Raw genomic sequence first — 11,409 nt, forward strand, 5'->3', positions numbered from 1 at the left:
GACAAGTCTATGTAGTGTTGGGAGGTATGCTATCAGCCAGGCTAAAAAAGTTAAAGTCCTAAATAAGTTTTTTCTCAAATTAGCAATTAGGCTGTTCTAGGGCCAGAGCTAATTGATGTGCTAGATGACCAAAAGGACTATAAATTAATTTCTGGTGTTTGATGAATCCATGAGATTAATTGATCTGTCTCTTTGATCCCACAAGATTTTTTTTTACTGATATCCATAGACAGAAAGTGATATTTTAGTTTGGGGAGGCTAAAGGTGTCATACATAGGATTACTAACTGATGGGCCCAAATGCTAAATGCTTAAAGTTTTGGGTTTTTTTTTAGAACAAAAAGCATGAGAAGCACTTCTGTCCTTTATAACTTTGCAGCTGGGGTTGTCACCACTTCTGAAAAAAAATACCACCCTACATATATGTTTATAATTCTGCCCTATTAAAAACATTGACATCAAACAGTAGTTTTATTGTTGTTTTTTTTTTGTAATGTCACTCATAACACATAACTCTATGCTGCTGGCTGCTGCTTTTTGCACCCAAGCCATCCAGCAGCAACTGCAGTGCACTTTAAATGTAGGACTTATCATCACTTAGTATGCAAATAGCTCACATTCCAGGCAACTGAGTTTTTGACAACATAGAAGGGGACTGTATAGCTGAAAATCCTGCCAGAAAAGGACATGTGTTCCACTTTAAATACAGCTATTTTGACAGATCCGCATACTTCTGCATTAGTTAAATATTTACTGAGGTGTCGGTTTTTAACTTTTTTGATGAATCACAGTAGTAGAACATGGGTCAGTTCTCCAAAGTATGATGAAATAAAAAATAACACTAGAGATTTCTTGTTGTCCGTGCACAAATGGTAATTTGCAATTCAGACCACTGAATAAGGGGTCAGTAGTATTCATTTTGGGGGGCAGGGGAATAGCTTGGATTTCATATTTCAGTAGCCTGTAAATGCAGGAGGATTTTTAGTGCTTTTATTTGAACCTCCTCTATTGTTAAAAACATAAATGACACCTAAAAAAAGATTCTCCCACTGTGTTCTCTTGTTTGGAGCACAGACTCTGTTTTCTGACTGGACTTGCTGAGTGGCAGTCACTGATAATTCCTTTGTAATAAAGTAAACAGGGTGGAAGACATGGTCATCTAGAAAGGAGTTCTTACCTTGGGGCTGATGCAGAGGCAGGTTGAGGGAAGGACTAGGAACTAGCAACTGAAATGCAGATATTAGCATTTCCCAGGGTATTTACACAGCCAGTGATATATATTTACCTTATCCTGTGGAGAACACCTGATGCATGGTTACTATATGGGCTCTATTTTTGTATCAGAGGCAAAGGTTGGTTATATAGTATAAGAACATTTATCATTTGGATATGATTTCCATTGTTGCTTAAAGGAGAAGGAAAGGCTAATAAGAGTTAATCTCAAGCTGCAGGGATACCTTCAGTTCTCTCAATAATGCCCTTAAGTCTTCCCATATTTCACCTGTTCAGATGATCAGAAGCCAAACAGGAAGAAGAAATGCTGAGCTGTGTAAAGAAAGTTCCCATAATGCCTCGCTCCTGTACCGAGACCCAGACCAGTGTACATGCTCAGTTTGTAAGACTATGAGGAAGCTTCCTGCTGATTGGCTCAGCTCCACATTCCTAAGGGGGGGAGGGAAGTGAGTTCTTAGCATTCTTGAGGGAGGGGGAGCAGGAGAGAGCTGCATGTCTCTGGCACAGGAAAACAGACACAACACATCTTTTGACAGAGAAGTCAGTGCAGTGTTTCTGTGAGTGCTTATGGCTGTACCTTTCTGATAAAGCTTACTTACTTTTTACTTTTTTTTCTCCTTTAACATACCAAGAGGGAGATTTATCAATAGTCGAGTTTGATTTTTTCAAGATTCAAGTTTTTTTTTGCGCTAAAAAACTCACATTCAAGTTATCCTTTAAAAACTCTAATGTCTGGTATTTATTAAATGCAAAAAAACGCATAAAACTCGAATGTAAAAGTTTGCCATCTAAAAGCTTGCGAGGTTCTATAGAAGGCATGGGAGTGATCCTGCTGGTGCTGGTACTTGTATTGGTACATCAGCTATGCTTACATAAGCCATGTATTCTTTTTGGCTATGAGGGTGGCAACTATGCAAAAAACTTTTTTTTTCCCTTTACAGGTGGATACTTGATGTGTTTGGTGTTTCCCTGCCATTTGTTTCTTTAATTTTGGTAGTATGCAGGGTCCCCAGGATTGAATAAGGACAACAGAATTCTAACTTTTCACTTTTATCCTTCCAAGAGTAAGCACCAATTAAAGACTTATGTTGTCATTTGGATCCTGATTTTTCACTTTTTGCAGTCCTGCCCCACAATAACCAAATCTGGAATTATCTAGTCCTCCAAACAAATTGGGGTTAATTTATCTTTTTTTCCTCTCAATGGCACAGATGTGAAATCAACATCCAGATATACAACTAAACCAGTTACCAGTACCATTAACATCTGATTATGATCATACAAGTATGGGATCTGTAATCCAGAATGCTCGGGACCTGAGGTTTTCCAGATAAGGGTTCTTTCTGCAATTTGGATCATGATACTGTAAGTCTGCTAAAAATGCCATTCCTAACTCCAAATATTAAGTCTCAGTCCCCACGTTAGCCTACATTAGAAGGCTCAGCATACAAACTGCTGCTGTAATCTCTCTTGCTCTAAGAATATTATATTTGTGATTTTCTTCTAGCTAACAGATACTCCAAATGTCTCACATGCTTATATTAAAGCATAGGATACTGATCTTGGATCTTCGCTTGGGAGAAAATCTGGTTATCCTAAAACTTTATCCTAAAGTGGGAATAAAAGAAGCTGCTTATAAAGTAATGTATAATTGGTATCTCGCCCCTATCCACAATACTATAGATTCAAGTGTCCCGCCAACCTGCTACAGGGGTTGCACTAATGGGGAGACTATTTACAAGTATGGTGGCATTGCCCCATTGTTTCTGCTCTTTGGTTTGAAGCATCCCAACTTATCTCACAACTTATTTCTATGCATATCCAACTAACCATAAAAATACCATTGCTGTTACATGCTCGACCTAACCTCCCCCCGGAGAAATGAATATTAGTAGCCCAGATACTTGCAGCTACACGCTGGGTAATAGCTCTACATTGGATAGTTCCCCCTCTCTTTTTCTATAACAGGGATCCCAAACCTTTTATACCTGTGAGCCACATTCAAATGGAAAAAGTGTTGGAGAGCACCACAAGCAAAAGAGGTTCCTGGTGGTACCAATAAGAGCAGTAATTGGCTATTTAATAGGCCCCATGTGGACTGGCAGCCTACAGAATGCTCTGTTTGGCATTATGTTGGGTTTTTATGCAACCAAAGAATTCAAAAATGAGCACCTGCTTTGAGGCCACTGGGAGCAACATACAAGGGGTTGGTGAGCAACATGTTGCTCATGAGCCACTGGTTGGGGTTCACTTCTCTATAATAATGGTAAAAGAAAGACTTAAATGTATCCAATCAATTAAATGTATCCAATCTATAACAATGGTAAAAGAAAGACTTAAATTTATCAAATCAATGCAAATCAATCAGCTTACCTTTCCACTGACATACCCCCTTAGACTGTATTTAAATTTAGTTCAAATTGTATCAACACTGGGACATAACATCTATAATATCTTTCACAATACTGTTTGTTCAGCTAGGACAAATTCAATGGTCATTTACCTGCTTTAGCCTCTTTTTTCTTTCTGTTGACTTTAAACCAATTTTGTCTAAATAATTTGTAATATTTACATTTTCTGTTTACCTTACTCTTTGGTAACATATTTCTGTCTACAATATCTACATCACGCTGTGTTGTGCTGTTAAAAAAGTTATAAAAGGGTTATAAAAAAGTTAAAGGCAGTAGGGCTAATTTATGGCCACAAATGTAGTTGCACAAATTTGATTTGAGTATTAACATTGACGTGCATATAAACACTGTGTAATAAAAGAACTTGCTTCCAAACAGGCTTCTTTTGCACTCCCACATATTTTTGTTAAGCCTCGGTGTATCTGTTCAGCCTCCTGTGTGCCTATTGGCACTGTGGAACTCTACAGCTATTGCCACCTCAATGCTGGTGGAACTTTTAGGGTTTCAACCATGGCCTTGTGTCAACGTATGGAGCATAGAATCATGTACAAAAGTAATTTTGACACCGATCATGTTGCTTTTATTACTACTATATTTGGGTTAAGTTCACTCAGTGGCACTACAGTGTACCAAACAGCAGTGTGGTTCCCATTTACTGGTTTAATAAGAGGATTAAGGTGAACAAGTACACATTCTTCCTTTTTGAGCCAAAAGTAGGAGTAGGCAGTATAGGCATGCACCTTAGGCACAATGTGGAGGGATGCAAGGGGGAGCAAGCAAAAAGTGTTAGTGGGAAGTAAGTAGCAGTCATGTGGATTGAGCGTGGAATGTTACTGAGTCAAATAAGCGGATTTGATAGCAGGCCAAGTAGTATTGACATTAGTGCATAGAAACTGTTTGACCCGACTCTATGTCCTTTACACAACTGCATGTATTTTGTGTAACAACAAAATTTATACAAGCTGTATTTTAGAGATCTAAACTGGAAAACATCTTGCTGGATCAAGAAGGCTAAGTGAAAAGATTTTGGCCTAAGAGTGAAGACTTAATACAGGAATGTAATCATTATATGGACAGGAACACTGGGATACATGGCCCCAAAACATAAATCATGGTGGCATAGTGAATAGGACTTCTGCCTTGCAGAGCTGGAGTTATGAGTTCAGTTCTGGCCTGGGGATTTGCAAAAAGTTTGTATATTTTCCTCATGTTTCTGTTGGTTTTATCCCACACTCTAAAATCATCCAATGCAGATTAACTGGCTTCTGATGAAACTGGAAATAGCATGTGTTACAGTTATATAGTTATGTTTGTTAACTATAAGTTAATAACAAAGTCCATCAAGTTCAATCACTCCAAATGAACCCCAGTGCCATATATAGACCATTACTACCCTATCTATACACTCACATATATAAACTATATGTACCAACATCAATACTACCTGTAGATTTTTGTATCACAATAGCCTAGAACAGGGGTCGGGAACCTTTTTGGCTGAGAGAGCCATAAACACCACAAAATTTAAAATGTAATTCCGTGATAGCCATACAGTATGTTTGGCTATGGATGCTGTGGGACAAGGTAGGGTGGGTGCCAAGAATGCTGGATGCGGATGCGGAGGAGGGCATGGCCTGCGCTCGGCGGATAGAAGACGTGTTCTAAGGCTTAGAACACGTCTTCTATCCGCCGAGTGCAGGCCACGCCCCCCGTTATTTTTTTTATTAAAGATTTGGCAGCGAGCCAGATGCAGCCATCAAAAGAGCCACATCTGGCTCCCGAGCCATAGGTTCCCTACCCCTGGCCTAGAATATTATGCTTACTCAAGAACTCATTGAAGCCCCTCATAGGAGTTGCGATGCCAGATTCCATTCATGCTTTTAAGCATTTTACTTACTTTACTACCCCCAACCTCACTGCCGTCACAGTGAAAAACTACCTAAGCTGCTTCAAATGAAAGTTCTTCTCCTCTAATCTAAAGAAGTGGCCTCTGGTGCACTGATCTATTTATGGGAAAAAATTCTTTAAAGTCCTTAAAGAACATAAAGAGTAATCATGTCCCCTCACAAGCAACTTTTCTCCAAAGAACTCAACCTTAACCATGACAGTCTAGCCTCATAGTTTAAATCTTACATCCCAATTACCAATTTAATTGTACATCTCTGAGCTGTCTCAAGCTCATTATATCCTTCTAAAGGACTGAAGCCCAAAACTGCATTTAATAGGGGCCTTAAAATGATATGCATCTCTGAGACACCTACTGATGTGAATGATAATCAATGTAAGATGTTGTGCAAACATGTCAGCACTATAATAAACAAAATTAATCATGTAAGAAAAAACTATATATGGGAAATTAGGCCAAGAATATTAAAAATGCATGGCCAAAGTAGCAGCTGTCATTTACAAACATAGGGGTTCTCTGGTAAATCTAATTAAAGTGCCTATATTTAAAAGTATGTAACTCCTTGGAAATGTTAATGTGTTACTGTTATATAACTGAATCATACGTGTCAAAGAAAAAACAAATATATAAACATATAAATAATTCAATGAGTGTACACCCCCTTAATTATGAGACACCTACATTATTACTGGTGCAACCAATTATTTTTCAAAATTTCATAAAGATAAAGAGACAGTATACACTTTACTGATCCTACATTGAGGTTCATATTAGACAAAGGGTTAAAGTTTGTACCCAGGAGAACGGAAACCCAGGGAAACAAGCTATCCCCTACTTTTATTCAATCAAATAGATCTAACAAAACATGGCTTTCTATTAAAGGGATGTTCGGTTGTGGCTCCACGAGATGTATTACATGTAATTTTATTACTAAAACGGATAAGTTCTTCTCAACTATTACAAAAAAAGAGTTATCCTATTAAACATTATATAAATTGTAATATTAAACATGTTGTTTATCTCCTAACAATGTGGCAAGCAGTATGTGGGCCAAACTAGTAGGAAATTAAAAGAACGAGTTTGCGAACATGTTCTAAATATTACTGATGACAAATCTAATACACCAGTGGCCTGACATTTCCAAGAATGTTCAAACACAGGGATCCCCAACCTTTTATACCCGTGAGCCCCATTCAAATGGGAAAAGTGTTGGGGAGCAACACAAGCATGAAAAAGGTTCCTGGGGGTGCCAATAAGAGCTATAATTGGCTACTTAATAGCCCCTATGTGGACTGGCAGCCTATAGAAGGATCTGTTTGGCGTTATACTTGGTTTTTATGGCACCAAAACTTGCCTCCTTACCAAAAATTCAAAAATAAGCAGCTGCTTTGAGGCCACTGGGAGCAACATCCAAGGGGTTGGGGAGCAACATGTTGCTCACGAGCCACTGGTTGGGGATCACTGTTCAAACAGATCATTATCTTACCTCTCCATTATAGGCATAGATAAAGTCTTTCCGAGTCTTAGAGGAGGCAATATAGTAAATGCTCTTATTAAAAAAGAAACTAAGTGGATCTTCTATTTACAAACACACCAACCAGACGGCCTAAACTTTGATTACGACGTATCTTGCTATGTTTAAGTAACTCTTTTATGTAGCACTCTTTAATAAAAAGACTAATAACAAACTTAGCATTTAATAAATAATACTTTATTAAATAAATAATACTTTATTTAAAGACATACATTAATATACATTATACATTTTGAGAACAGTGTATTTTTTTTTTTTTAAATTGTTTTTATTGAGTTTTATTTAACATAAAGAAAGAAAAGGAAGAAGAGAGAGGAGATAGGAAAGAATGGAAATAAATAAAATAGCATGTTACGGTTCTTGGTACAGGCAGTCTGAACAATGACTTACTTATGTAGCATTTGGTACAGGCATTGAGTTTCCTTACAATGATTCAAACAAGGCATTTACAGCCTAAACATAGGTGGATGTGTAGACAGCTGTATTTTGCCGTTAACTTATATTTATGTTAATAAACTGTTTCCCAACTTATATTGTTTACTGTTGTTTCCGAGGGGGGGGGGAGAGGGTAGGGGGGGGTGAGTGTAGGGTTAAAGGAGGGGGGCTGACTCTCCTTTATGGTAATAATGCAGGTAAATGTTCAGTTATCCATGGGGTCCACACTTTGTGGAACTTTTGGGGGCATCCTCTGCTAAGGTATGTCAAGTGGTATAGGGGGACTGAGCTGTTAATGAGGTCTATCCATTGTTTTTTTTTTGGTGGGTGTTCTGATTTCCATTTGAGGGTTATTAGTCTTTTGGCTTGTATAAAGAGAAAACATAGCAATGTTCTTTCAGCTGGGGCCGGGGTTATGTCTTCCACTTGGTTTAGTAGTAGTGGGGGTATCTCTAAAGGTAATATGAGTGCCAATAGGCAGCTAGTTTCTTCAGTTATTTTGGTCCAAAATCTTTTAATTGTAGGGCAGGCCCACATCATGTGTATATAGTCGGCTGGGGATTGAGAGCATTTTGGGCAAATGTCAGGAATTTCAGGGTTGATTAGGTGGAGTCTGTGAGGGGTGAGGTAGGTTCTGTGTAGGAATCTAAACTGGATCATTTTATCTTTGGAGTTAATTAAGGTTGAGTTATAGGTTTCTAAGGTCTCTGTCCACATTTCGGGTGTTAGGTGGGGGATGTCTCTTTTCCATTTTTCATAGAGTTTGGGAAGTATGGGTTTTTCGGGTTTGTTAAGCAGTGAGTAGAATTGAGATACTGGTTTAAGTAGATTTGGTTCTAGGACCATTTCTTCAATTCTTCTGGGGGTAGTGTCTATTTTGTTTTTCCCAAATTGGGCTTGCAGAGCATGGCGCAATTGTAGAAATCTAAAGTACATTTTGTTGGGTAGGTTAAATTTCACTTTAAGGGTGTCAAAGGTGGGTATTTCACCTTGTTCTATGATTTCTCCTAGGTATTTTATTTGGTGTTTGGCCCAGATGTTTGGATCAGGGATTGTTAATAGGTGGGGGAGGTGAGGGTTGTGCCAGAGAGGTGTATTTTTGGAACACCAACTTTCCTTTCTAGGGAAGTATACTAGTGCTGTTTTCCAGGTTTTTACAGTAGCTCTCATTAGGGGAGGAAGTGTTGCATTGTTACTAATGCCCCGATAGAGTAGGTTTTTGAGTGTTTCTAGTGAATTGACTAGTTGAGCTTCCAGTATAGTGGCTGCGTTATCCAGGGTTGGGGAGCCCCACCACCAGGCATTTACAAGTTTAGTGGCGATGTAATAAAGAAACATGTTGGGGGCGGCCAGCCCGCCTGAGTCGGAGGGATGTTGTAGTGTTGTTAGGGCTGTTCTGGGGGGGGGGTTGAGACCCAATACATTGTAGATAGTAAGGTTTTAAGTTTATGGAAAAAGCTACGTGGTATCATAACCGGTGCTTGGCGGAATAAATATGTAAATTTGGGGAGGAGAATCATTTTGAATAGGTTAATACGGCCTAACAGGGTTAATGGGAGATTGCGCCATGCTTTGCTTTTGTTTTCTACTAGTGCTAGCAGGGGGTTTAGATTGAGTTCTACGTATTTCTCTACTTCCCTATGTATGTATACACCTAAGTATTTGAATGTTGTGGTCCATTGCAGGGGGGCTTTATATTTAAGTGTGTCTAGGGAGAAGGTATCTATGGGAAAAATTATTGACTTATTCCAGTTAATTTTTAGTCCAGAGTATATTGTGTGTGTATTTATAATTATGAGGGCTGAGTCTAAGGTTTGGTATGTGTTTTCTAGGAAGAGTATCGTGTCATCAGCATACATGGCTATGGTTTCAGTGAGTTTACCTATCTGTAGGCCTTTAACGGATGGTGTATTTTTAAGTATAGCAGCCAAAGGTTCCATTGCGATAGCAAACAATAAAGGGGAGAGGGGGCAACCCTGCCTGGTGCCTCTAGAGAGCGAGAAGGGGGATGAAATTGTTTGGTTTGTTTTTATGCGGGCAAGAGGATTGTTGTAGAGGGCAGAGACCCATTTTTGAAAATTTTTGCCTATGCCCATGATCTCCATAGTGGCCCACAGGTATGTCCATTCTACAGAATCGAAAGGAGAACAGTGTATTTACATACTTTCCTTGATAATCCTTGGCAGATCTTTATACCATATGATCGAACACTAATGTCTTTGATGTTTAAGCTTTGATTTGTCTTTTCCAATTAATTTCAACATGTTGTGATTGGTTGACCTTTGTACAGCCATTGGCTAATTTGGCTTTAAATACATGTTGTCAATGTCCTCTCATTTAGCCTATGATTAAGTACCATGAAGGTACGAAACGCATGAGGCTATGTAGCATTAAGTGTTAATATAATAAACTTTTTTATTTTATTTCAATCTTTGGAGCCTACTGTCTGATACTTTTCTTCAAGTCCTGGAGTGCCTGCAATGCTCTATTTTTGGATTTCCTATATGGCCCCCTCAAGCTGAAGGTCTGGGGCATGAGCACCCAGGCCCACCTATACTACCGGTGAGATATCAAATATACTTAAACTTAGTTTTAATATTTTCCAGGGAAGCACAGGCAAGATAGTAATAATGTGAAGCTCTAGGAATTCCCTGGTTTGGTGCTTTCTCTTTTCTGAAGACTCACTGGGGGAACTACAAAGTTTATTGTCCTTTAGGGTGATGGTGCATGGGATGTTTTGTTGCCGCGACAAATCTTCACTACTGTAGTAATAAAACACCCCTTGTTTCCTTCCAACTGGCAAACAAGCAAATCAGTGAACCATACATGGCACAGGCTCGCACAGAAACTTCTGGCTACTTTGGAATGCCAAAGTGCTGCATGTTTCCCCACCATTGTATTAAAGTTAGCCAGTGGGATGGAAACAAGGCACATATTGTTGGCAGCAAAAAAAAAAAAAATGTTATGTCCCATAAACCTTAAAGTTATAGCAGAGTCTAATGATGTGCCTGGGAGTACTGGAAATGCGCCTACTGTCCATTTATTTTACAAAAATAGCCCTGAAAATAGCCAAATAAGCGACACAAGTTCCCAGAATTGGTAGGACTATATAACCCGCCCTGGCAAAACAAGTAGGCGGGCAAACCAAGTTACAAATTGTTGCCCCGCCCGTGCGTGCCTCCTCGACCTCGCTCGTTTTTTTCTGGACTTTTCTGTTTTGTGTGTATGTACATAACCCCCCCCACCCCGCCTGGTGACGCAGGGAAGAAGCAGAGGGCGCCCCCTTGGGATTACACAAGGCTCCTGCACGAGCGGGAACAAAGTAAATGTGCGCGCACCCGCCCGCCCGCCCGCACAGCGCCAAGCCCAGTGCTACACTCACATGCCATTTGGGCACACTCGTCTCTTACATGTTACATCTAAGCGCCCCCGTCAGTGATAATGTTCCCTATATTATTATACCAGAATGCGCATATAAATTATCTTAAAGCCCAAATCCGCCCACCACCTCCTCCTACGGCCACGTCATTACACAGGTGGCGCATCGCCGCGCCTCATTGCATAACATGGGACTCCGCCATTAATACACTGATATGAAGAGAAAATGGGAGCAAGGAACCGCCGCTTCCGCTCGTGCGCGTCCAAAGTGACATCACGAACTCACCCGGCGAAAATGCCGCCATTTTAGTCTGTAGACTGCGATGGCTGTCATTTTCAACCCAGCGTTCGTGAACGAGCACGTCCCATTCCCTTATAACTGACTAGCAGTGTGACGCCAGGGTCCGAGCGATCACGTGACGACTAAAAGGAGGCGCCAGGCAGGAAGGGAACAGAGAGAGAGAGCGGTACAGTCAGGATTGAGGCGCGTCACAGCCCGGGGGAGGGGCGGAA

Source organism: Xenopus tropicalis, chromosome 1, assembly GCF_000004195.4.
Source record: "Xenopus tropicalis strain Nigerian chromosome 1, UCB_Xtro_10.0, whole genome shotgun sequence".
Taxonomy (NCBI): Eukaryota; Metazoa; Chordata; class Amphibia; order Anura; family Pipidae; genus Xenopus; species Xenopus tropicalis.